Below are 25,163 nucleotides of genomic sequence, written 5' to 3'. Positions count from 1 at the left end.
TTAGCTGTTTTTCCATCTACAGGGTGTCCTTTGTTAGTGGGCCAAGTCCCGGACTGAGACAGCATGAAGAGCATCAGACCTTTCCCTCCACAAACAGAATGAAGAAACAAGCAGACATTCAAAGCCCCTAAATTTTAAACTACAGGCACACGGACATGCATGGATCTCATGGACAAGAACCTTAAAACATGGAATAGCAGATACTTTTACATACAAAAATAAAATACTATTTATATCCCACACTGACATATTGTGCTCACACATGCAGCACATGTTTCACACACTGTAGTTCAAAGGACGTCATTATATAATCACCAGCACACCCACATAGACCAAATGAGGCTTAAACCTATTAAACCTCCATCCTTTGAGGCTGGCCCATTTAAATACCAAATCTAACCGTAAAAGCTAAATGTTGTGAATGTGCAAAAACAACACTGATGTGTCGGCGTTGTGCTGGTCGGAGACAAAGATGGTGGGTGTGGAGTGGGAACCTCTCTCTCTGGCACATGACAAAGCAATCTTAGGTCAAGTTACCCTGCCGAGAACAGAAGGACCAAGAGCTTAGGTTACAGTGAGGCCAGGCCCGCCCAGGGTGAGAGTGTTGACAACTGACTAAGTTGTACATGCTCAAGACAGAGGCAAGTGAGACCTGTTTAACAAACCAGCTTAACATTCAGTAGTAGGAGTATCCAAAGAAGGTTAATGTCAAGGGCAACTGGAATTGGTTGAAGATACTAGAAGATGTTTTGTCAGAGACTTGAAAGAGACTTCTTCAGTTTGGTAGGAGTTCCCTTTAAAATTCATGAGAAAACAACAGGTCAATCTAGTTCTATCTAGAGATAAAATCTCCCAGTTTCCGTACCATTAAAAATCAAACTGCTCCATAAACAGCCCTTGATTACACTGATACCCAGAGATCATAAAAACATGCCTCTAAACAATAGAAAGAAGGTTGTATGAAAAACACTCTGAATCTAGTAAATCCCAAAAATGAATTACCTCAAGTATTTAAAATCACAACAATTACCTAAAAAGGGAGCAATTATCATGGGGAGTACTACAAATAAAAGACAAATGTAGCAAACAAAAAAGTTCAAATAAATATATAAAATTAACAAAATATGTAATGGGCCAGAATTAGTACATCAGGGAAATAACAGAATATTTCAACAGCTGTGTATTTAGTGAAATGTATTCAACGTTAAATTATTTTTAATATTATAACTTAATCCAAAATCTTTAAAACTATGGAAACTAACAACTAAAATGTTGAAGATCAAAATCAAAATTGAAATCCCCGGGTGATAGGATGTTACAGTCACAGTTAAAAGCAGTGGTTTGCAATTCAAAGAGGAGCAGCCATGGAGAGAACTGTTCCTGCACTGCTACATGAACAAGGTTACAGACAGTAGTAGTTCTGGGATGACAAGCTGTGGGATAGCTTTAGCATCTCTCCTCCATCTGTGGATTTTCACACAGCTTTCCTCATGCATAATTATACACACTTGCACGTTTTATACCACTGACTTGTACCATCCACACCAGACCTCTGCACAGAGTAAGAAACGGCATAAAACAACGCTTTTCTTCCCTTATGGCCAGGCCAACACAGCTATATAGACATAGAGAGCTACTCTCGCCTGATGCAAGTGGATGTGTTTCAGTGACATGCATACAGACTTACTGCGTTTATATGCACACAAGGCATCAGGAAAGTGGGAGAAATCAGGTTAAGTCTGAGAACACATCTACATGCATTGCAATAACCTGGTTACTGTATAAATCATTTGAATGTGCAGCTGGTCAGTAATTCGATTTCTCCTCTACCTCCCACAATATTTTTGAACCATACGGGGTGATTTAAAGTGTATTAGTGATATGCAGCCTGACGTGTTCTCTCTCTTTTTTTGCAAGAGCATTTGGACTGACAGAACAGTGGGAAAACACTTGTAGTGGGACAACACAGATTTTTCCTAATGTGAGAATGTTCAGCTGAGGAAACTGACTTAGATAGACACATTTATTTTAGTATGTGTTTCACTTGTAGTTGGACTTAAGCTTTACTTAATGTTGGATACAACAATACACTGGTGCAAGTTAACAATCCTCTTGCCTTTAATCCCTTTGTTTGCCCTCACAGCAATGCTTTTCCTGTGAGAAATTTTCACATGCATGCATACTCTTGTGCCAGACTTGTTAGAAACCTTCTTACATTGCCAAGGCGTCAGGTTTCTTCAGCAGAAATGTAACCATGTTAACCAGGTTTCTCTTGACTAGATTAAGTAAACTTGTTTACATGGCCTTATGAATGAATGGGCTGAAAGAAACACATCAACTGCACCAATTTCCACCAGAACTGTATTATTTTATTACAACCCAAAACATATGCCAACAGAATCAATCCACATATATCATATGAATTCTATACATCGGTACATACATACAGTGAGGCAGATGGCCACCCACTGAGAGCCAGGATCTGCCTGGAGGTTTCTGCCTGTTAAAAGGGAGTTTTTCCTTACCACTGTCGCCAAGGGCTTGCTGAGGTGGGATTTTTGGGTTGCTGTAAATAATTTTACAAAGGGTATGGTCTAGACCAGCTCTATGTGAAAAGTGCTGTGAGATAAATTCTGTTATGATTTCGCACTATATAAATAAAACTGAACTGAATTAAGTGTGCGTAAACACGATGAATGGCAGAACCCAAAGCATACCAGGGTACTTTGAACCCAGTGCCACAAACACACACAGGAACAGTATGACCAAATGAACTTTGCCAAACACTGAGTGGTTCGACCATTACCTACCTCCTGTTAAGGCTCATGAAGAACATGATGGGGCATCTAGTCCTGCTTTTTGTTTTGTATATTCCATTGTAGCCAGTGTTGTCTTGAATTAATGGATAAATTCCAAATGGTCTGAGCCACATTGCAGTCCTTAATGACTGCAGGGTACATAGTCATACACATCCATTCCAGTCTTCCTTCAAACATCAACAGATTCTGAATCATTCAGCTCATTCAACAATCACAGAGCCCACTTCATCTTGTAGGAGTCTAGTGTTCAATGCCCCCGGGTTGGGAATGGGACAGCATGGGACGATACTGGACTGGGATGGGGATGGCTCCCCTAGCATGGCAGCTGTCCCCGCCAGCCACTCTCTATGCCCCTCCCACTTTTCTCAGAGTGTCCTAGTGTCTTCTGATTGGGTGAGACACAGGAAGAGACCCTCTATTCGCCTACCCAGGTCCTATAGCCTCTGGGGTCCAGACAGAGAGGGCATTGAGGGTCTGACTAAGACAATGACATGGGAAGAGAGGGTGGGAGGGTTGGAAGGAGATGCCAACTGAGTGGAGTCACGCTGCCGTCAGAGGCCTCCTGACCCAATATCATTGGAGCGTGGCAAAGGTGAGGGAGAGAACTAGGTAAAGAATGTAACGACGCAGAAAATACGCACAAAGATGCAGAGGTTTCAGAGAGAAAATAATAGAGAAAGGAGAAGTTAGAGAAGAGATTAGCTGCATCATCCAGCACCCACCTCTGCATCTACAGGACATTAGGGGTGGGCAATATGGCCAAAATGATGCAGTAATTGTTTTGTAAATTCAATTAAAAATAACCATACCGTACCATACACTTCATCACTTTTGATTATTTTGTTCCTTTATTTAGATCTTCCACACAAACAAACTGTATTTCAATGTCACTCTCCTCCATGTTTTCTAATCACTCTCTTCTTCTGCGGTGGTTGGCAAACCTGCACAGAGGTGCGTTACCACCAACAACTGTCGCTCTCATGTCACGTGAGAATGCAGACCTGATTTGCTAGATATCCTGCCATAAATATATAGCATGGGTTTGTCAAGTTTTCTACTGGACAGTGGTTTTGTTAGACATGTTATCACTCTAAAGCTTCTGGTACTTTGGCAGTAAGTAAGCATGAGAAGAATCTGGAGCCAGTCACCCACTAGTAATGAACCACAACACAGTGTGTACTGTGAGGACATCTTATATTATACAGCTTTTCCCTTTTAAGGTTGGCCAGTCAGTCTTTGAGAATAGATGAGCACAAACAAACATTTTTTACAATCCAGAAGGCCCAGCTGTCCCATCACTTATTCCAAAACAACACGAATAAAGGAAATAAGGACCATCAAAATGTCTCTAAACGGAATAGGGAAATGTGCTTATCTACTTTCTTGACACAGGTTTGATGAGAAGTTGATATCACTCATGTCTCTACAGCCAGCAGCCAGCCAGGAAATGGTCCTGTACAAAACGCCTCTTAAATACTGTTGCAAATTGTCATGGTATTAATCTCTTATCCAACTCTTAGCATCAAAGATAAGTATAATGAACATGTGAGTGAGAATGAGTGTTGAACTATTCATTATAGACACTGACTGACATCAGTGCTTTCCATTCTTAGACAAATCTCATCTATTACAGCTCCACAGCTTTAGCAACATTTCAGTATCTTATTCGTGTTGCCAGTTATAAAGAATTAAATGAGCCATAGCAATCCCATATCAGTTTTTGGGAATCTCAAGCTTGCGACCATGCAATGACAAAATCCAGGAGAAGTAAGGAAAGGAATGACACAACATGACACTGCTGTGTGTTGATGAATGAAAGACATGGCAAGACTCCCAAATGCAGTAAGATATGAACAAAAAGTAGTGGAAATGAGCTCTATGTTTTAGCCTGCAGCAGCTAAAAATAAAAGTGTGGGGCCAAATCAGTCACCCATTACAACAGTTTGATCTAATATATTAGTCTAAATATGTTAAACTAGTTGCTGAAACATCCTGCCAACACCACTCAAGCTGCACCAACTCCAGTTTTACTGCGCTTAAAAGGCTAATTGTGCTTCATGGTTTAGATAACTTAATGTACCCTAAAAAGCCTTTAAGTGCACTAATTGCCAATGCGAATGTACCGTCATCACAGGCTGTTAGACTGCATACTTAAACTCATCCTCCATATCTCTAATGGTAAAGGATACTGAGGCAGGCATGTGGGTTTCTGTATTCCTGCAGCAGCAGCATTTGGGACATTACACAAGACATGTACAGGTGTGCTATTTCTTTAACAGTGGCGATGTCATTTGTGTTTCAGCTGGCTCATGTATGCAAGTTGGTTTTAATGCAGGAACAAAATGTGTGCATTTCACATTAAATGCAATGGACCAAAGACCAATTGTAGGGAAGTTAAAAGGACACTAAATTGCCAACAATTGAGATTTGTAGTCTTAAGCTGATGATACACGGAGCAACTTTTAGAGCAATGGGCTGGGCAATGTTACTGTCAATGGTAATGAGTAAAGATTACTACCGTAATCCCCTTCTCCAGCCACTCCGCCACCCTCCCTGCACCACCGCTATCCGTTCAAAACATATTCAGACTTGCCAACAGCAAGATTGCGCAGCAACATTGCTCAAAAAGTTGCCCCGCGTATCATCAGCTTTAGACTTACTCTCACTGTGAAACAGCAAAGGTGTAATGTTTTAAATATACTGCATAAGCAATTTCCCGCTCAACTCTCAGTAAAGTTATGTAGCCTATAATTTTAACTTAGTTAAATAGGCTACAGCTGTGTAGCGCACAGAAGCCGTTGCCCTGGTTACTATCCATAGAGCGCCTGCTGTTTACTCATGGAGCGCTGTCTCCCTGTCTGACCACTGGAGCAAAAAGCAACCCTGTGGGGCCAAGCGACCACGTTGTGATTTTAAAAACGTTCCTAAGACCAACATCTTCCCCAATACATGCAGTGTGTAGCTATCCACTTCACTATGGCATTTGATCGCTTGTCTTGCTTTTGTTTATCTACTTCTCCCACACGCTACATCCAACGTAGTCTGCCGAAGCCTCCCTCCACTGCTTGTTTTGGTGGGTGATTTGCAGGCTGATCAACAGCACACAGCACTATCCGGCAGTGCCAACCATGATGTGCGTGTCAGTCAGGTAACCTTAAATGTCTTGGCCACGGACATTCAGCTTACTTTATAGTTACCAAGACATGCTGTTGTTGTGATGCTAGCTGTAGTAGCAGGAGAGTTGTGAGTGTCACTGTCTGGAGCTGCTGTGCAGCTCTGGGACCATCTCGTCCTCTCATGTTAGCTTTGTAGCAGCAAGTAGCGTCAGTTTGCTAATCCACAACCTAACATTAGTTACATTAATTGCTGTGTTGTTGTTCACTCTATCATGGTATTTGTCATGGTGTTGTATTTCTCCAGAATCGCTTAACCCACCTTTATAATGCAGAGAAATATCCCAAGTTACAGTTGGAAATGCCATATTTCATTGAATATACAAAAAATGTTCTAATGTCAGGATATATATTGTTATTAGGATATGAAATGACCTATATTGGGATATGATTTTTTGTGAAACCGCACAACCCTACTTCCAATCTACCTGTTTTTGGCAATAAGAAGTTACTACTTCCATTAAAAGCCCAGAATCTAAAATAATACAGTTAAATTACTTAAAACTCTGTACGCCATGATACGAAACTAAAACTTTGTGTGGAGAACCTGTGTATGGCTGTCCAATAGTGCTGCCAGAAGAGAAATACAAAGAGACAATCTTAATATCATTAGTCTGTACACAATCCATACAATACTCATATTTAGTAAAATCCACAGTATCCACAATATTCATTTTGTCTGAACATTAGACGCTTTACAAAGTTAAATGCTTATCTAGGAAAATAGGCGGTACATTAGACGAACACTCTGTGAAAGCCTGTGCTGAGTATTACTGCAAGATTTGTTTTTAATTATTCTATTTTATTGGACTTTATTAGACCTCAGCAGCACAAGGCACTCAAGAGGCCACGCATCCCAATAACTTGGTTGACATAACGGATTTAACTTATACATCTCTACATACAATGGATCCACGGTTCAATGGCATTAGCCAAGCTTTCTCCATTTCACCCATGTGTTAGCATTAGCTTAGCTCACAGAGTCTGGGTGCATAGTTAGCACTTAGCAGCATGACAGTGGCCGGGCCATCTGTCCCGTCTGAGTGGGCTGTGGGTAAATGACCTGCACCCCAGCTGCACTGACTCATCCTGACTAGGACAGCTTCTCTGTTTGTTCCTCAGAAAAACACAGTGCAAGGGATAGAGCGAGGGAGAGACGGGGCGCTGGATGAGCACAGGGTGAAGGCGAGGGATAGAAGGTCAAAATTTGGTGATAACAGAACAAATTGGTATGTGCCATACAAGACTACCAGAGGCTGCAAGAGTCCACAATGTTAAAATGGCTCCAGCTGTAAACTTTGAAGAAGGTCACGCACCTGAACAAATAGTTTTAAAGTGTTAATATGCATAAAGAACACAGAAATGTTAGTAAGGATGAGCCAGTGAAAAAGTCACTACAGAAACACCAAAACATGAACACTTGATTTTTTTGTTTCAAATCATGATTTACTTTTTTTTAGCGAGTAACAGTTTCCACAACAATCAAGGCCTAGAATCAAAGTCAATCCATCATTCCTTCTGTGCTATAAAATGCGGGCAGTTGTGTTATGGTTGGGCATGTAAAGGGTTTGGGATGGACAAAAATCAGGGAATGAATTTCAGAGGCTGCATGTGACATTTAAAATTTTTGGAGCAAATACTTGAATATTAAATAAATGCATTTGCTGACGCAGAAAAGGAACAAAACAACTAAATATTTCCATGACACTGCAATCTGACACAAACGCTGTAAACAAATACGCAATCTTGCAGACCACAGTGCTTCCCTAAGCCTCACTATCAGGACCGTAGGACTATGATGAACAAAGGCTGTTCTAAGAGAGGAGTGTCAAGAGCGTCAGAGGTTTTGGCGCTCATGGCTTTGGTGACGAGGTCTGCAGAAGGAGAAGGAGGGGAGGGACAAAAGCTCCTCTATGCTTAGTGCTGCAACTTGTATAAATCAGTCTTTGTTAGCGGGACATGACTGGGATTCTTGCTAAACAGCTATTTTTACATCCTTGAGCACCAGAGAGGGCAGTTAATGTACAAGTAAGAGTGCATGGCCTTTGGCTAAGTGGGCTGTTCGGCCAACGTCATCAGCCCTCCGCCTGCTGGAAGGAGAGGGGACTTCCATGAAAAATGTGCATGCCTGATCTTGGACACTGGTTAATACTCAGCCAATTCTACCGGCAGTTTCTGACCTCATTTGTCTTTTTAGATAAACTTGACGCATTGGTCGACCTGACATGTACATCCATAGCAGGAGGGAAGCCCGATATTCTACTCGCTGTCTAGCTAACACCACCTTAACAAGCATGTTGATCCATCCATACGCACATAAACTTAGAACTAATTCCAGGTGTCTTCATGTTTACCTGTGACTGGACGCTAGTGCCATTCAGTTTCATATCCCGGTAACATCAGCTTTTTAAAGATACAATGTTCTTATTGTGTAACTGGAATCAAATGAGAATTGACATTACAGGCCCTAAAAGTTTTGGTGAACTAATGAGCACTTTGCCGTGATCCCACGGCATGGTGCGATAGGATTATTCTTTCCTTTACGTAGGAAAAATGTTGCACAGAGAGACACGAGCACACATGTTATTTGCAGGTGAAAGTTTTCCAGCTATCTTGCAGGGCCAACCATCTAACACAAACACTCACCGTGATCTCCAAGACAGAGATCAAATAAACAAAAGGCTATTCAACATTCCCATAAATGTCTGCAGGTTATCCATGACAGAATCATTTCAGATCCTGTGTGAAAAACAAGTGAGCCTACCTTGCAAGCTGTATATCCACAGGAGCTGATTTAATTCTGTGTCTTGTAGTATTTCTGTTACTGAAAATGAGTAAGCGTAAGAGTGTCGTTTTGTTGTTGTTTGCGCCTTCTGACTTTATCATGTGCTGCAGTGTGTGTGAGGGACTGTAGTTTGTGACCTCTCCCTCCTCTGATATCCTGTTTTATGTAATCAGGTCGTCCCAGACCCTCTAAAACTACAACTGCTAAATCAGGTTGTGGGGTGGTGGGGGTTGGGGATAGGGGGAAAAGTTTAAGTTTAAAAAATGAAATGGGAGTAAACCCCAACACATATCAGAAGAACAGCTTCTTTTACAAAGTTATTTCACTTTTGTTACAGCCTGAGTGTTGTTTATAGAAGTTTGGCCTTCATTACTATCAATTATTATGCAAAACCACAAAGATGCTGTGAACCTGTCTGAAACAGCTTTTAGATTGAAGGGCACAAAGCAACGTGAGAGATCACACGGTACACAGGTCCAGTTTAACCAAATTACACAGTATAAAAAAGCTCATTTAGAAGTGAAAAAAAAGGTCAAATCAAGTGTGCCTCAAGGCTGCTTTACAATCTGTAAAGCATATGAAGGCCTATCCTTACCCTCAATTATTATGACTGTCCAACTGCCTTTCTCTCCCTAAATGTCACTGATTAAGAATGATCTTTCACTGCATTATGACCTAACCAATATTATGTTTCTAGAGGAAATACATCACATTAAGAAAGTAAAGACATCATTTCATTTAAAACCTCCTCTCACCGCTAACATTGCTTGTCGTAATGGTTCTAGCAATGCAGTCCCAAGATTATAGCAGTGAAATATTCCTTTTTATTTCCATCACTAATCGAAGGTCTGTGCAGAGCTCATAATCATTGACAAATCCCTTTCTCCTTGCATTTCTCTATCTATTGTTGCGTCTGAGGGCTCCATCCTCTTCTCTGGATCGGAGCCTTCCTCTGCTTCCTGTGAAGACTTTATGATTCTGTGTCCCATCTGCACTCTCTATAAAAAAAAAAAGGTCAGAGATGCCACAGCACGGACAGCTTCCTCTACATGCCTGCTTCACAAAGGCTCTCCCTTGGCAGCCCACTTACCCCAGACACTTCTGCTAATGCTGCAAAGATAGCTAGTCAGGGACTGGAGGTCTTTTAAGTCAAGGAATAAGAAGGGCTTACAGCGCATAAAAATGTAACAAAGCTTTTACATCATAATGAGACACTCCTTTGCAATCCAGTCTCTCTGCTTTGTAGTCTTTCTTTGCATGCAGGTTTGATGTAGTTATTTTAACATTTCAGTGACTTATCAACTGCATGTAGGAGGCAATGATGATGTTCTGTAATAACAAAGTGCACACACTTCACTCTTCAGTGACGTTGCCGGGCAGCGCTCTAGAGACTCAGCCAGGCATGAGAGCTTTGCAAGCTGCACATTTATCCACAACAAACTTAACTACTTTCTAACCCCAATCATGGCAGCCTTAAGTTCTTAACAACAGAGGATGTAGGTGAGCAATTATTCTATAAAATCAAAATAATTAGATTTTCTTTTCCAACAAATTATAAATTCGAATTAAATTTGCTTATAAAATAAATAATGCTTTACCACACCTGGGGCAACGGCGAACTATTGTAAAAGCAGTCCTGTAGAATCATACTGAATCCAGGAACAAAGTGAGAACAAGCTAAAGATAGGACCACCCAGGCAACAAGACTGAAGTAACAGCAACACTCACTTAGGTGTTCTTGTGTGTGTCCTATTGAACCCTTACATGTCCATCTTAGAAACAAACACAGCAAAAACTGTAACTCCCAACTGGTTCTGAACTTATCAATTACCATCCGTGTCTACAGCATAGCGCTGCTCCCACGTGAGAGTCAACCTCTTTGTTTCTCTCCTCTCGGAGAGAAAACAAGAACAAATCTTTGTTAAACTGAAACATCACATCCTTGCTTTGTGTGCAAGCGCCCCATCTTCCCACACAGGTCAGAGACACAACAGTGAGAATCTCAATTCTCAATTCTTCCAGAAGAACCAAAGCTCAAGATCCAGAACTCCTCTGAAACTAGACATCCATTTTCATAAGACCGTGAATGACTACCACAGCGTTAATACACCGAGGCCATATACACTACATCTGCTCTTATTTATTCATGTTCTAGTTTATGTTTCGCACATTATATATTATCACAAGAAGACTATAGGTAACACACATGTAACGATTTTGAAGAATGTTAGCAGCAATCATTTCTAATAATTTTGATCATTCTATGGCGGCTGGGAAATTTTAGTCCTGAAAAACAAACTACTTAATAACAGAGCAGAATAGGGGTGGATAACATGGACAAAATTAATGTAGCAATAATTATCAGCATTATCTTGATGTAGATAACAGATGTAAGAGGTGAGTATTGCTCATGTTCATCCATGGAGTCAAAATGGCTTTTTAGTGTTTTAAAAGATTATAATCTTACATTTAAAAAATGCCTGTTTTGTAATTACATGAACTGTGGAAACATTAAACTTGTTATTAATTTAAACAAAAGCTGTGAACCACAAAATAAGAATGTGAGTCCCTAAGATATGATTACATGAAACAATTAAAAATAATATTGAATTATTCCACATCCAGACAGCAAGTTAATGGGGTTTGGTACAGACACTGGTGTAGCAATGCGAGCCAGCACCAGCCTCTGTACAGGCTACAATGCCAAACAAGTAGGCTCCATACCAAAAAACAGAGCAGCTGTTTTATGCAGCTGGGCATATACTATGGAGGTAACACCTGTGCATTCCTACTATGCTAGAAATAAAGTGGCAAACTGACATCTGCTGTGTAATGCATGCGGGCGATAAAAATAGCCTGGTTTATGCCCAGTTCTGTTAACACTATCTGATATTACCAAATGCTTCAAAGTCAGAAAGTGAAAGCAACTTTTATGAACAACAACTTTCAGCCACTATAGAGCTCATCCTAAGAGTTTAGAATATATCACATCCTATATGCATGTTCATCAGCAGTGTATTGATCCAAAAGGAGCACCTTCGATCAAAACAAGCCAGTTCTCTTCCTTCATCATGTACACAATCCCTCCCTTTCTCCCTCAATCTACCATTGCACAGTCGCTCCTCTTTCATGTGCAGCTGTGAAATTCTCACCCAGGCAGGCGCAATCTGACCTCAGCCCTAACAATCTTCGGTAACTGTCCAAAGAACACAGACCTTGGTAGTCATACTGCTATCTTTGCAAACAGCGCACACAAAGACCAATATTCTCATGAAAGACCGTCTGCAAGGCAAACAGGTGTTCTTAATTTATGGGCTTTTACAGGTGACATAACAACAAGACAATGTCATGACTTTCCAAACTGTTTTACATCAAAAACCAAATATTCTGGCTGAGATCAGAAATCTAATGCACAGCAGCAAATTCTGGAATAATTTAACAAGGTTTAAACTTTGAACATTTATCAAACTTCAGCCTTTTCCACCAAACTTTGACAAAAATATATATGCAGAAGAAGCAGCAATGCTTACCAAGGTTTTCAACAGCAAGTATCAACCAATTCTGTGGTCTTTTGTACCTAGATACTCCATAAAGCCCAGGACCAGTACCGGTACCAGTGATACTCCAATGTCTTGGATAGTCAACTGTGTAATTGCTGTCGCTGCTGTACTAACTCTTTCTCGTAGGGCGGGGACAGGAACTCTCAGTCAAGTAATCATTCCATATCATTCATTAGAGTATCCACAGACAGGGGGAGAGAAAGACCAAGAGAGAGACGGAGTGAGAGGGAGAAGGTGGGGAAGATGTAGCAGAGGAGAACATGAGCGTGACTGATGGGTAGGTCTGCACTGTGGCCAAGTGCAGCGGTGGGTCTTGTTTTTATTGTCAGAAGACAGGAAAGATTCAATCAGCTTTTTCAAGTTCATTTTTGGTGACATCTGCCACCTCCAACAGCTATGAGCTGCCGCCGCCGCCGCAGCTTCCCCCTGGCCTCACCACACAGTTTTCAGACAGGTAGTGTTCTGACTTAAACCCTTGCTCACAGGGTAAAGCATTAACTCACTGGGAGCAGGTTTAAACATTAACACCATCTCAAATCATGTATGACTGAGGAAGCACAGAAGCGTCAGTAGTTGCATATAATGTAGGAAACTGTTCAGCACTCACAGTGTTAGCTTGTTCATCCAAACTAAACCTACTACCTCTTACTGTGTTTTCCAGGAAACACAGGGCTTTGTGAAACAGAGAAAAGGAGAGAAAAAACACACACAAGGCAAAATAACATCCCTTAGTGGAAGTTTCCACTTTGTTTGCGCTTTTTATCTTCCTGGTCATCTGTTCCCAACACACACTCTGGGCAAAAAGATATCCTGTTTTGCCTCCTTTTGTCACTGTGGTTGTGTTTGGGGGTCGGTCAGGAGCTAACTTTAGAACCTCTTCTATATTAACATTTGCTGCAACGGCTAATGTCTCGTAAGAAAACTGGGGATTGGATTCAGACCCCCTAAACAAGGTCACTAGACAGTGATTAGTGAAGTGAAAGCGTTTCCTTTGGAGGCTCAGAACTCACTAAAGGGAATAATGCACATGCTAGGTTGAAATACTGTTAAAATCTATACTTTGAGTGGACAAAGTAAAGAGGGGATCACATCTGTACTGTGAAAATTCAATAAACAAAGTTGAGAATGTGCTCACATTATACATTTGCTCATATACAAGTCTTTGCAAATTATTTGACGTGTGTTGGGGAAAGGGGTTGAGAATCCCTATTTGATGTTTATGTGTGACGGAGAGATTGATTGGCACTCTATCAGAAATGATACTAAGCATGGGGCGCCCTGGTAGCTCATCTGTTAGAGCACGTACAACATATCCTTACCGCAGCGGCGCAAGTTCGAATCCGGCCTAGGCCCATCCTCCCCTCCATCACCCCCCTGCCTTTCCTGTCTCTCTCTACTGTATCTATCAAATAAATGCGGAAATACGGAAAAATAAAATTATACTAAACAACCTACTGCATACATACAGTATATTGTATACATGCACCAGCATTATTCTAGCTCCACTAAAACAACAAGCATGCCCTTGTTTGCAGCTATCCCCCTGTATAAAAAGAATCCCTCACTGGCCTCCTGCCTGCAAACACTGCTAATTGTGTTCATCGGAAAAAATGACCAAGCCAGAGATACCACTGCAAGAGTCTACATAAGACAGCTGTTTTGCACTGCCTCACCTGTTTTTTGATGTATGGTCCGGCCATAATTTGAAAGAAATTGTATCTTGTGTGCTACGTGTTCGTCATAATCATTTGTGGGAAACCGGAGGTATCATGGAAAATACTGTAGGGATCAATGTCTACTGTTATGATAAGTTTGGCTAATAAACAAAAATAATAATATGTGCAACGGAATGGAGTTAATTAGGTAGCACTCCAACGGCTATATAAGAGCTGTAGACAAGCTGGTAAAGGGGCTTTGATTGTCTTTAAAAGTAGTAATAAATGTCTCCACACGGTCAGGTGCAGGAAAATTACAATAGTCAATAAAATATATGAACAACCCAGCACTGAACCTGCTGTAAATCATCAAAACAAAGTGACACCTGATTGCAGAACAAAGGCGCGGAGAAAAGAGAATGTAATTATACTTAGAAAATGAACTTTGCTCGCTCTTTAAGGAAACAGTGGCTTCAAGATTTGTGACTGAAAAGCAATATTGCAAACAAAGTTCAAGTTCTTCTCATGCACTTGTTGGACGTGGCCACAATCATGGCCATTTTTTGTGAGGGCCTGTCTGATTATCCTTTGCAGCACTTGTTTTTGTGACAGTCATTCAGACACTTCATTGTAACCATTCGGTTTAAGGCTGTTATTTTATGATTGCAGATATTTAAGGATTAATCGTGCTGTAACAGTGAATCAAAGTACAGCAATCCTCCAAACAACTCCACCATTACAGTGGCATTCAGGTTATGCATGAGTCTTTAAGCTTCCATCCACTTCCTGTCATCCAAACAAACATCTCCATACTGATGAATACTGAAGAATAATCGTTTCATAGTCAAGTCCGTCTCTGACCTTATGCTGAGCGTTACAAGCTACCAATATTTGTATAACGCTGATAACAACAGTACTCAAATGGTCTAAACAAAAAGCTAAATGACAAGCTCACTGGTTATTAAAATGGAATTAATGTCTCCTTACCTGGTTCCGAAGAGTCCAAGCTTTGCACGGATAAAAACTAGAAACATTGCGAGAGAAATAAGGTAAGCAAGCTGCTGACCAGTCACTGTTGTCGAGTGAGCCTGGCCACTTTCCTGCCTACACTGCTGACTTCCCTCCCCTCCTCTTTACTCCATAAAGTCTGCAACACCCTGCTCCAATAACCCCTGACCCACAGGAAGTAGACACAATGGACTGAAAATAACACACCACCTCCCCTGGCAACAATTGCCCACCCCAACCCCCATTGCACAGTGCTTCTACACTACAGTACACCTACAATACGCCGGCCCAAGATAGGTGGGCAGAACCAAAAATACCAACCACTATTCAACAAGCTGTGCCCACGTGCCAAAAAGTGAAGTGTCCCACTTTGACTTCTATTCGTGGCATTTGATGTGCTCCTGCACATGCACAAGTCAGTAGAAAAAGCTCCATCTATAATATTATGGATTAATATTGTGGACCTTCTGAGATATTTTTAAATGTAATGTTTCAATAAGAGCCTGCAGGGGCACAGCCTCACAGCTCTCAATGAAGCAGAGGTTTTCATACTACAGTGGGTTGTGGGTTGGGCAGCCGACTCATGATGGTCCCACTGCTTCCTGTAGGGGGGGACCACTGCATAGTGAGATGGATGACTTCTCCATAGTCAGGCTTGAAAAGCATCAGTTTGTGAATGTGTGTTTGGCTTATTTGTTAAATGAGAACATATTCATATTCATTTTCTTTATATGCAGTATACACCACTAAAGCAACAGAAAGTGTAGTTTCTATATATTAAAGGCTATTTTAAAGGCTTTTGATTGATTAAATTTTTTTAAAAGCTGTATGGTATGTACCTTGTTAATACTGTGTTAGTCCACTCTGTGTGAGTCTCTAACCCAGTCCTTATCCATGCAGTGAGCAGCACCAGTCTAATCCAATCAGCCCGATGAAAATTGTTCCAAATCACATTTAGTGGCCAGTGAGAGGTTGCCTTAGACATGATCTAATTAGCCCCTCTTGCTGGAGTCCATCCACTAGGAAATGGCTTGCGATGCCATACTCAGAGATAAGGAAATGGACTCTGCTGTGCACTTATGTGTTGGATTCAAAAAACATGGTGCCTGGTTACACAGCAAAACATTTGATGAAATAAGATTCAAGTACAATTTAGGTTCACAGTTATTCCCGTCCATAAAATGAAATAACAGGAAGCCCAAAAGACAGGGAATTAGTGAATGCTGTCATGACTTCAGGTGCTGCTGCAAATTCTATTTTGATAAGCTGTCTTTCTTAGATCAGAAATACAACATGCCTATTCTTAGTACTTGCATTTACCATGTTTGGTGTCCTGTTCTACGGGCTGAGCTGTTGAGCATGCCTAGGCTTGTTAAGTTAAAGACACACCTCCATTTTTCAGCCAGTCACCTGAAACTGGTACACACCTCCACACTCTGCTGTCACATTCAGATGATACTGGTTCACTTTCAGTTGAAAGGGAATGCGCGTGGTGTGAACACATACCTCAGAGTTTGTGTGCTGCGTGTGTGTTCATGCGATTCCCAAACAGTGATTCACATTATAGTGAAGTGTGTGGAATCCCTCATACACATCCATTTTAAGCCACCAATAAGGCAGCAAATGTAACAATGCAAAATATTTCCCCAACTCTGCTATTACGCAAATGGCCCCAAAACAATGTCAGCGTTTTATGTCCTCTCTCTTAGCTGTGGGCTGGCTTTTGTGGGTGTGTGCTTGCATGCCTGGAGATTTGTTCTAACAGCTTCCGCTCATTCGTACTCAACTCACCTGAACTCACCATCTCCTGTGCACACAGCTTCTCTCACAAGGTTTCATTTCCAAACCTTTTCAGTCTATGGAACCATTCTGTTATTCAACCCATTCTGTAGTGCCCAGTGGACACATTTATACATCCATGCATTTTAAGTTTTATGGCCATCTAATGCTTTCACTGTTGCCTGCAGAGAGACCAAAAGGCAGGTTTTGACCCACATATTTATCCATTAACTGCTTTTAAGGGACCATCTACTTTAAAATAAACTCTTCCAACCTCTTTAATCAACCACAATGCTCACACCTCCCACAAAGGCCTGACCACAGCATCCCTCTGTTCATACATCAGAAAACTCAAAACAACTGAAGAACTAGCCTTCCTTCATCATGATGAGATCTCAAACAACACACACAAACCGAAGTTCCACAATATATTTTTGGGTGATAATGTTGATTAAATGGTCAAAAAAGCCAACAAGAGCAACCCACTCAACACATCACTCAAACAAAGCTGGTGCCTATGAGAATGGCACATAACAAAGAAAACAGCTAATGTTGGTTTAAATTGTTTAACAAAACACACAGTTAGACAAGAGAGATCTGGAACTACATTATTGAACTTAATATAGGGGTTCAATTAAAGCCAAGAAATAATAAATAAAAAAAACTATCAGTGCCCAGAAACAAGAGACTTTCATCTGCTGAACAAAGTACTATGGGTTAACTTCACCACCTTAACACAAAATGATATTTGTTTCCAAATGGTCCTTCATTCCTAACAAGATCTGTACATGACGTAATCTGACTGGGCTTTTAATCTGATCAGGGGAATAAAGGACTCTGTAAAAACCCTGTTAATGATAAGGATTGCATTACACAGCAATACAACACAGGCCAGGTTCAAACATAGGGGTCTTCATGGCAGGAATAAAAATGGAGCATATGGAAGGTCACCAAAGTATAAATCAGTCAACAGTAAACATTTTCTCTATAATTTAGGTATCTTTTTCACATTCTTGTAATTCTCAGTTATTACTTCTCCAGCGTAGTGAAAATGCACTCACGTTGGCTTGTGATGGCAAGGGCAAAATCCAGGTCGCCAATCATTACCTATTACCGTACAGAGTACCCTCCAGTCCAGTTTTTGTACAATTTGTAAACACACCAATGACCTCTCTAACCCCCTCTACACTTGGCAATAAAATGTGTCTCATATCCAGATTGTATCTAGATATAATTTTTACCTAATTACATTTACACCTGGTTTTAATGTGTCTCCAGTGTGCACAATGAGTTCCGATCGCTCTTTCTCAACTCAACAACCGAACGTCAAGTCCTCCTCTTGTTTGCTGTACTATACATAGTATAATAACTTTCTGACCCATCTCATTCCACCATGATCTGATTTCCTCCATGGATTACACACCCATGTTTTCCTCAGCCGGAAAGTGAAACTTCAGTTGCGTCTGGCATTGTTTCCTTGCGCTACCTGTCTGATTGAGTTTAACTCAACAATTACGGATATGTTCCATTCACCATTGTAAAGCATGTATTTCTGCCCACTTGTTGTATGTGGACTGACAACACAATTGTATTTACACTTGTGTTCAATATGGTCACAATGTGTCCCTGACAAAAGCGGGAGGAGTTTTAGCCGATTGGATCACAATCTGTTCTCAATGCGTCTTGAGTGCATTTACACCTGTATTTTCATGTGGTCAAGCACTATCCAATTGTAATTTGATCACCCAAAATGCATTTTAATACAAAGTGTAAAGGGGGTCTCATTTTTTGCTGTTTAAAAACAGTTATCTTGCCCACTTCACAATAAGATCAAATGGAATTCCTGTCACAATGATGCATGAAAATGACAAAAGAGCATTCTGATGCGCCTATTGATTTATAGGTAAAAGGGCGCAAGCTACTTATGGAAGGAACACGTACCTGGCTGCCTTTATGCTTAAATGCTTCAGTAATGACAGAAACTCTGTGTTACTCTGACTTATACATTAACACCACATGCCTTAATATAACAAAAGTAAATATATGCTGAAAATGATCCCAGATTCAAATGTACTTGTTGTAATGTAATTACCCTTATTCAATCATCATACTCTGAAGAAGGTTTACGAGAGCAGATGGCAGCCCACTCTCAGCCATGAGAACCAAAGCTGTACTAGAGATAAAAACTGGCTCATCTGACTTCAGGATATATGCTGCTACCCAAAACACAACTTTATAACTTTCCCACAGCATCTCCTTGTTGTTTGGTCTTTCAGTTTTAATATTTTTTTCCCTAGATAAGCAGGAGGTCAAAATGTTGCATGCTTCGCTCCTCCACAACCTTCAGACTTTTACCCACTGCATTCTTTCTTTTGATTACCTGCTCTCTCTCGCTCTCTCCTCTGCTGTTTCATCCAATTTGCGTTTGCCTCTCCTGCCCTCACCAATCTAAGCTCTTGCAGTCACATGAGTCACATGCACTTGTCAAAGCTGCATCGTTAGAATTCAACACATTCCTTTGGCATGGCAGACTTGGTTCACATGATCACGCTGTTCGTTGACCGCTGACAAGGGGGGCTTAAACAACTCTCCTTTCAGCTCCTATTGGCCTGTACACAGTCAAACAGGTCAGACAAATGTATACATAATAACAGTTCAGAAATAAATAGTCACAGTAGATCATTGCCATGGAACACAGGGTTTGATTTAAGATGTCTAGACTTTACGATTTAAGATAGAAGCAGAGCTTCCTATTTCAATACCACTACCAAACAGTATGAATTACAAATTAGTAAATAATTACATATAACACAGATGTTGAGAGGTATCATTCATGTGGCTAAATTACAAATGTATCTGTTAAACCTATCACCTGTAAGAGAACTTGCTGATCATAAAAGGCTTGTGTTTGAAATTCCCTTTGCAACATTGCATAGTGTTAGTTAGAACTGCACCAGGACATCAGTCCACACAGAAGAATATTATACAGACCATAACGTTTTCTACAATTGTGAATTTTACTATTTATATTTCCTCTTGTATTGACAAACATGACTTGTTGTCTGTATTCTAACGGGGGAAAAAACAGTAATAGTTTAAAGTCAAGTAATACAATCACCAACCTTGAGCTCTGCTTGGATTTCAAACAGAAGTTATCCAAATGCCATGGGCTGAGACAAGGTTGAGCAAGGTATTCCGCAGGTTTCTAAGACACATAAAAGTAAAAAGAAGAGTGCACTGCCAGGGAAAGTTCAGAGAAATGCCAAGACGGTAGGTGTACATGGGGAGGAGGTCCTCCAGACTCTCAGCTTCCAATCAGCCTGGACACGAATGCTCTCTGAGAGCAGGGGTCTCTGCTGCATCTCTGTGTCTCTCTCACTGTGCGTGTGCGTGTGCGTGTTTGAGTACATGTGTGCGAGTTTAACCACGTCCTCTGGCTAGAAGCCAGGCCAAAGATATCAGGCAGCACTATAGTAACTCTAATGCAATCAGGGACAGTGGCCACAACAGGACCAGTGGTGAAGAGCAAAGAGCCATCCATCTTTCTTCATCCATTACGGTTACTGAGGATTCCTTCTCTAAAACATGCAAAGACACTGATGTTTGAAAACCACATAAAAAAGACAAATTAAGGCCGATTATATACAGACAGCAACTGTTTTATTGAGGGGCTGTCCGAGTCACAGTAACTTGAGAAAATACACAGGTCAGTAGCGATATTTCGCATCTAGTCTCCAAGCTGAGACCTCAACACCCCCCCTGTCTAACTTAGCCTGTCCTGTCCAGACCGGGATAAACAGGCGCATGTACTGCTACACACACAGCACAGAGCAAGGGAAGAGGGGCAAAAGCTACCATGACAGCAGTGGGCTATATTAAGAGGCTGCAGACACAGCGGCTAGGGTCAGATCACACAGCACCACATAACTAGAGTGCCAGCTGCATCTGTGCGTGTGTGTGTGTGTTTGTGTGTATGTGTGTGTGTGGGAAATGACAGGTGAACCTTTGAGTTAAATGTGAACAGAAAGTCGCACATATTTCTACCTTCAAAAGCAGCCCTGAAACCTGGTCACACCAATCATCCACAGAGCTCAAATTAGGCAGGGAAATACAACAAAACCTCCATGAGAAAGGCTGAAGTTTTTAGTTTTAAAAACTAGCCTGGAGAATCTGCAAGCAGGCAGCACATGTCGAATCATCTGTAAGACCTTCCGGCATCTTGCAGCTGCTATTTCATTTTTAGGTGCACAACTAGTCATTTTGACACAGTGTAAAAGGTCTTGTTAAAATCTCTAACATTTCTAAACATTTCCCATCTAAATATTACACTGCCCCACAAAAAGGAAGTTTTTTAAAAGGGTCACAAGACATATGGCAGCAACAGCCACTCTTTGTCAGACTAACTTGATCATAAATTACATGATGATTATTATTATCATTATTATTATTATTATTATATTATTTACAGTCCTGAGGCAATGTTAGACTGATATCATCAAGTCAAAATGTAACTTGTGATGTTAAGTGTCACTGCTGACTTAAAAAAGATGCAATCTGTGATCCATGTGTAAATAAGAAAGGAAGCACCACCAGCAAAACACAGAATTACAGCTAGCTATCCTTTTCATATTGATTGACAGGTCCAGACAACACTACACAACAACAGCAGTTTATTTTAGAGCTGAAGCCAATAGTCAATTAATTAAGTCGTCAGTCAACAGAATCGCTATTAACTATTTTGAAAATCAATCAATAGCTCCAGGTTACAGCTTTGTTTTGGTTCCAAATCTTAATATTTCCTGGTTTTCTTATCTATAATAACAAACTAAATGTGTTTGGATTTTGGACTGGATAGCTGAAGATGTCACCTTGGATACTGGGAAACTGAATGACATTTGACTATTTTCAAGAGCTGCCACTTAATAGTTGACTAAACCGTTGATGAGAAGAGTCTTAGTGAAGTTTTTATTGGTCAGTTAGACAAAAAAACAACCTCAAACTCCATTCGGGAGTTGTTGCAACACAGAACTCAAACCATTTTCTGATTCTAATATAATAATTAAATTGATATCACAAACACGCGACAAATAGTTGAACAATGGCTTAAACTAACAATTGAACTAATTACTAGTCGACTAAGAAAATCTTTAGTCAGGGGCAGCCAAACTCTTTTCTAACATTTTATTTATCAAACAATTAATGGATTAATTGAGAATATAATCATCATATCAGTCAATAATGAAAATATTTGACATAACTTTACTGAATAAAACTTGGTCAGTGAGAGAGGATATATTTTCCGTTTCTGGTAGCTCATTTCTTATTTTGCCATTTTAATTCTTCATTCTCCACCTTATTTTAGTGTTTACTCACTAATTTAATTGGCTCCCTTTCCCTTGCTGCAAACACACCATCTTGCCCAGCCTCTTTCAGTTTCTCTCTCCATGTGTCTGCTGTTGACTCCATCAGCAGCACGTTTTATAAAGTTGCCAAAAAGACACAGAATTCTTCTCAAATTTACCACCCGCAATTCAGTTTACAGTAGCAGGTGCACCGCATGTGGAGGAGGCTTGTTAATGATGAAGCCTATGAAAACGAAACCAAGGTGGTAGCTAACGAATGACATCTGCACTGGTGTGTTCACTGTCACTTTACTTGGTCCATGCTTGTAAAATATTAGCTGTGTCCACGTCTTGTAACATATTATATAAAAATGTCACGTCATATGACATGTGTCGATGTCTATAAAAACGTCAGAAAATTGTGTTTTAATGTTTCCGAAAGCCCAAGATGACATCCTCAAATATCTTGTTTTGTCCAAAACCCAAAGATATTCAGTTTACTGTCACAGAAAACTGGAAAATATACGCATTTAAGAAGCTGGAATGAGAGAATTTTCTTAAACATTTACTCAAATCGATTATCAATATAGCTATTAATTTAATAGGTGACAACTTATCAAATAATCATTGTAGCTCTAAAATTCAGCATGCTGGTCTTCTGGTAAAAAGATGCAATTTAATAATAAATAATGAAATGCACTGTATCTGATGGGTTGATAGGCTGCATGTAAAAATAGGTCAACCTCCAAACAAGGCTATGAGAGCCATTTTCATTAAGCAGGTGTGTTGAGTCCTTTTTGACCATGTACGTGCCCTGGAGACTCAACTTAAGAGGTAGTTATGGTCTTTATGTGCAGTGAGTTTAGAGGGCCTCCTGTTGGTGAGGAGCCGCCTTCCGAGTGAGTCAACTGGTGACCCAGCTCAGTTCTCATTGTTCAGAGCTCAGAGTTCTTGCTGAAGCCCATCAAGCACCACGTGTACACCTCAGCTCCTGCTTAACAGATGTGTCCAGACTTCTGTGGTGATTGCAGCTACAGTGACAATAAAGCTTAATGTTAAAAATGTTACTTATGGACTTTTAAAGAGCGTGTGCGTCATGAAGAGGCTTTCAAAGTATATGATTCTTCAGTGAGTCATTGATCACAAATGAGTCATAGTGACATCTTTGTGTCTCAGGGTATGTAACACCTTGAGAAACACAATGCATGGTATATAGCCTGGATGCCAGCAAAAACAGGTTCACCATCACTCTCCTTTTCATCCTCATTCATAAGAGAACAATTAACTGTTGGAGCAGAAGGGGCAGAAAAAGAAGAAGAGAATTTTGAAGGGGAAAAGTAGAGGATACAAGCAGAAGAATAACAATACGCCGGCACAAAGGAAAGATGGAGCGAAAGAGGGAGAGAGTATAGGACCCCTCCTCCTCTCTCTTCACCCGCCATCTGGTAGCCATCAGCGCCTCACACAGGAAGAGGCGGCCATGCCTTGCTGGGGCGCCAGGGAGCGGCTCCTCTTCCCTCCCGGTGCTGCAGAAACAACAATCGGCCAGTGCATTGCATTGCAGTGTAGTGTAGTGCAGCGCAGTCCAGCCTATCCTTGCCTAAGCTGAACAGCCAGCAGCAGCCCAGGACCAGACGCTCACACCCCTACAGACCCAGCAAAGAGGAGCACAGAGCAACCTCACATTCCTGCTTCCTGTGCCTGCCAAGAAGCACTGGGAACGGAAAGAAAGAGAGAGAGAACAGAGAGCTGCTCTCACTGGAGGCTGCCTAATGGTGTTGCTTTGAGAAGCACTCCGGTCTTTCTCATCCCGTTTGCTTTCTCTTTACTCTCCTAATGATGGCAAGGTTATTGATTGCCATTGTGGTATATCCCAGCCTGCACATCACTGCATACATATTTATAGTCCTACACCATTAGTCCTGAAGATGTTTCCCCCTAGCTTTGCAAGAATTCAGGGAATGCGTATTATCATAAATTTGGCCCAACTTCTGTTTGTCCTTTTTTTCCCCCTCAAAAGGCGCGCGCGCACACACACACACACAAATCTGATGGGAACAGAGACCCCACAGCCTTTTTCTCTGGTTAGTGTAGACCATCTTTGGCCATCTGTGTTCTCCTACTAGCCCTGTTCTATGTCCAGAACAGACTACAACTACGCTCTTGAAATAGAAAGCAGTCCTATGACACATACTATTTTTACTGCCTGGTGTCATTAGCTGAACAGTTGAAACATGAGAAACAATGTAATGCAAGTATGCAAGACGTTTGATTTAAGAAAATACTTAATAAATAAATCATTTGAATCTATGTCACATTAATGTATGTCCTGATTAAATCATAATAGTTAGATAATGATGTGTACCATACAATCATCCTTGCCAAACGGTTGAGAGGTTTATGCCATCTGCCTTTAATAATAGCTGCACTTTAAACTGTTCGACTTGGCACAGTGACAAATAGCACAAAAGGATCATTTTACAACTCAACAGAATCACATTCCAACAGAAAACACAACCCAGAATCTGTTCACAAGTTTCAAACAGCAAAACCCAGCCTAAATGAGAACCAGTTCTCTACAGTCACTCTGTGAGCTGCTGGTGGACTTGGCACATAAGCCAGTAAACAGCTGCAGCAGGCAAAAAGAGACACATCTGTTTACAAAATGCTCTGTGTCAGCCTTGACCTACCAATTCAATCCAACAATGTCAGTGCTCCACAAAGGCAACAAATTAAGTTCAAAGCAGGACACAATAACACAATTCAAACATTTTGGGGGGGAATTGTGAATAACCTGCACATAGTGCCACTCCCCCAACTTGGACTCAGAAATGACAGCACATTATTGAAATACATTTTTCTTACCTCCTGAAAATGTTACTGACTTCATTATGATGTAGACGTATGCCTGCAAACATATTTCAACCAACAATATAATCATTGCTTGTTGAACATTTACACACCGTGGCCAGTATCTTAATGATTCCTCCCCCATTATGTCCTGCACCATCAACTTTTAGCTAACAATAAATTCACAAACAA

At 40.8% G+C, this 25,163-nt stretch overlaps 1 protein-coding gene across 5 annotated transcripts in view; it reads right to left on the bottom strand.

Moving 5' to 3' along the window:
- Nucleotides 1–25,163, bottom strand: part of gab1 (GRB2-associated binding protein 1) — a 52,832-nt gene that overhangs the window by 19,767 nt on the left and 7,902 nt on the right. The window contains exon 1 of one of the 5 annotated variants that reach the window (XM_038713155.1): nt 19,902–20,043. The exons of 2 other annotated variants lie outside the window; for them this stretch is intronic. The gene's annotated coding sequence lies outside the window, so the exon portion shown is untranslated. Of the gene's footprint in view, nt 1–2,810; nt 3,029–8,756; nt 8,874–19,901; nt 20,044–25,163 lie in introns of those variants that run through there. 2 more of the 5 variants (XM_038713153.1, XM_038713154.1) reach the window with 2 other exon arrangements.

The sequence above is a fragment of the Micropterus salmoides genome, unplaced genomic scaffold (assembly GCF_014851395.1).
Source record: "Micropterus salmoides isolate LMB-PRFRI ecotype aquatic unplaced genomic scaffold, ASM1485139v1 Ms_hic_scaffold_12, whole genome shotgun sequence".
Taxonomy (NCBI): Eukaryota; Metazoa; Chordata; class Actinopteri; order Centrarchiformes; family Centrarchidae; genus Micropterus; species Micropterus salmoides.
This window is presented reverse-complemented; position numbering and strand designations above follow the sequence as displayed.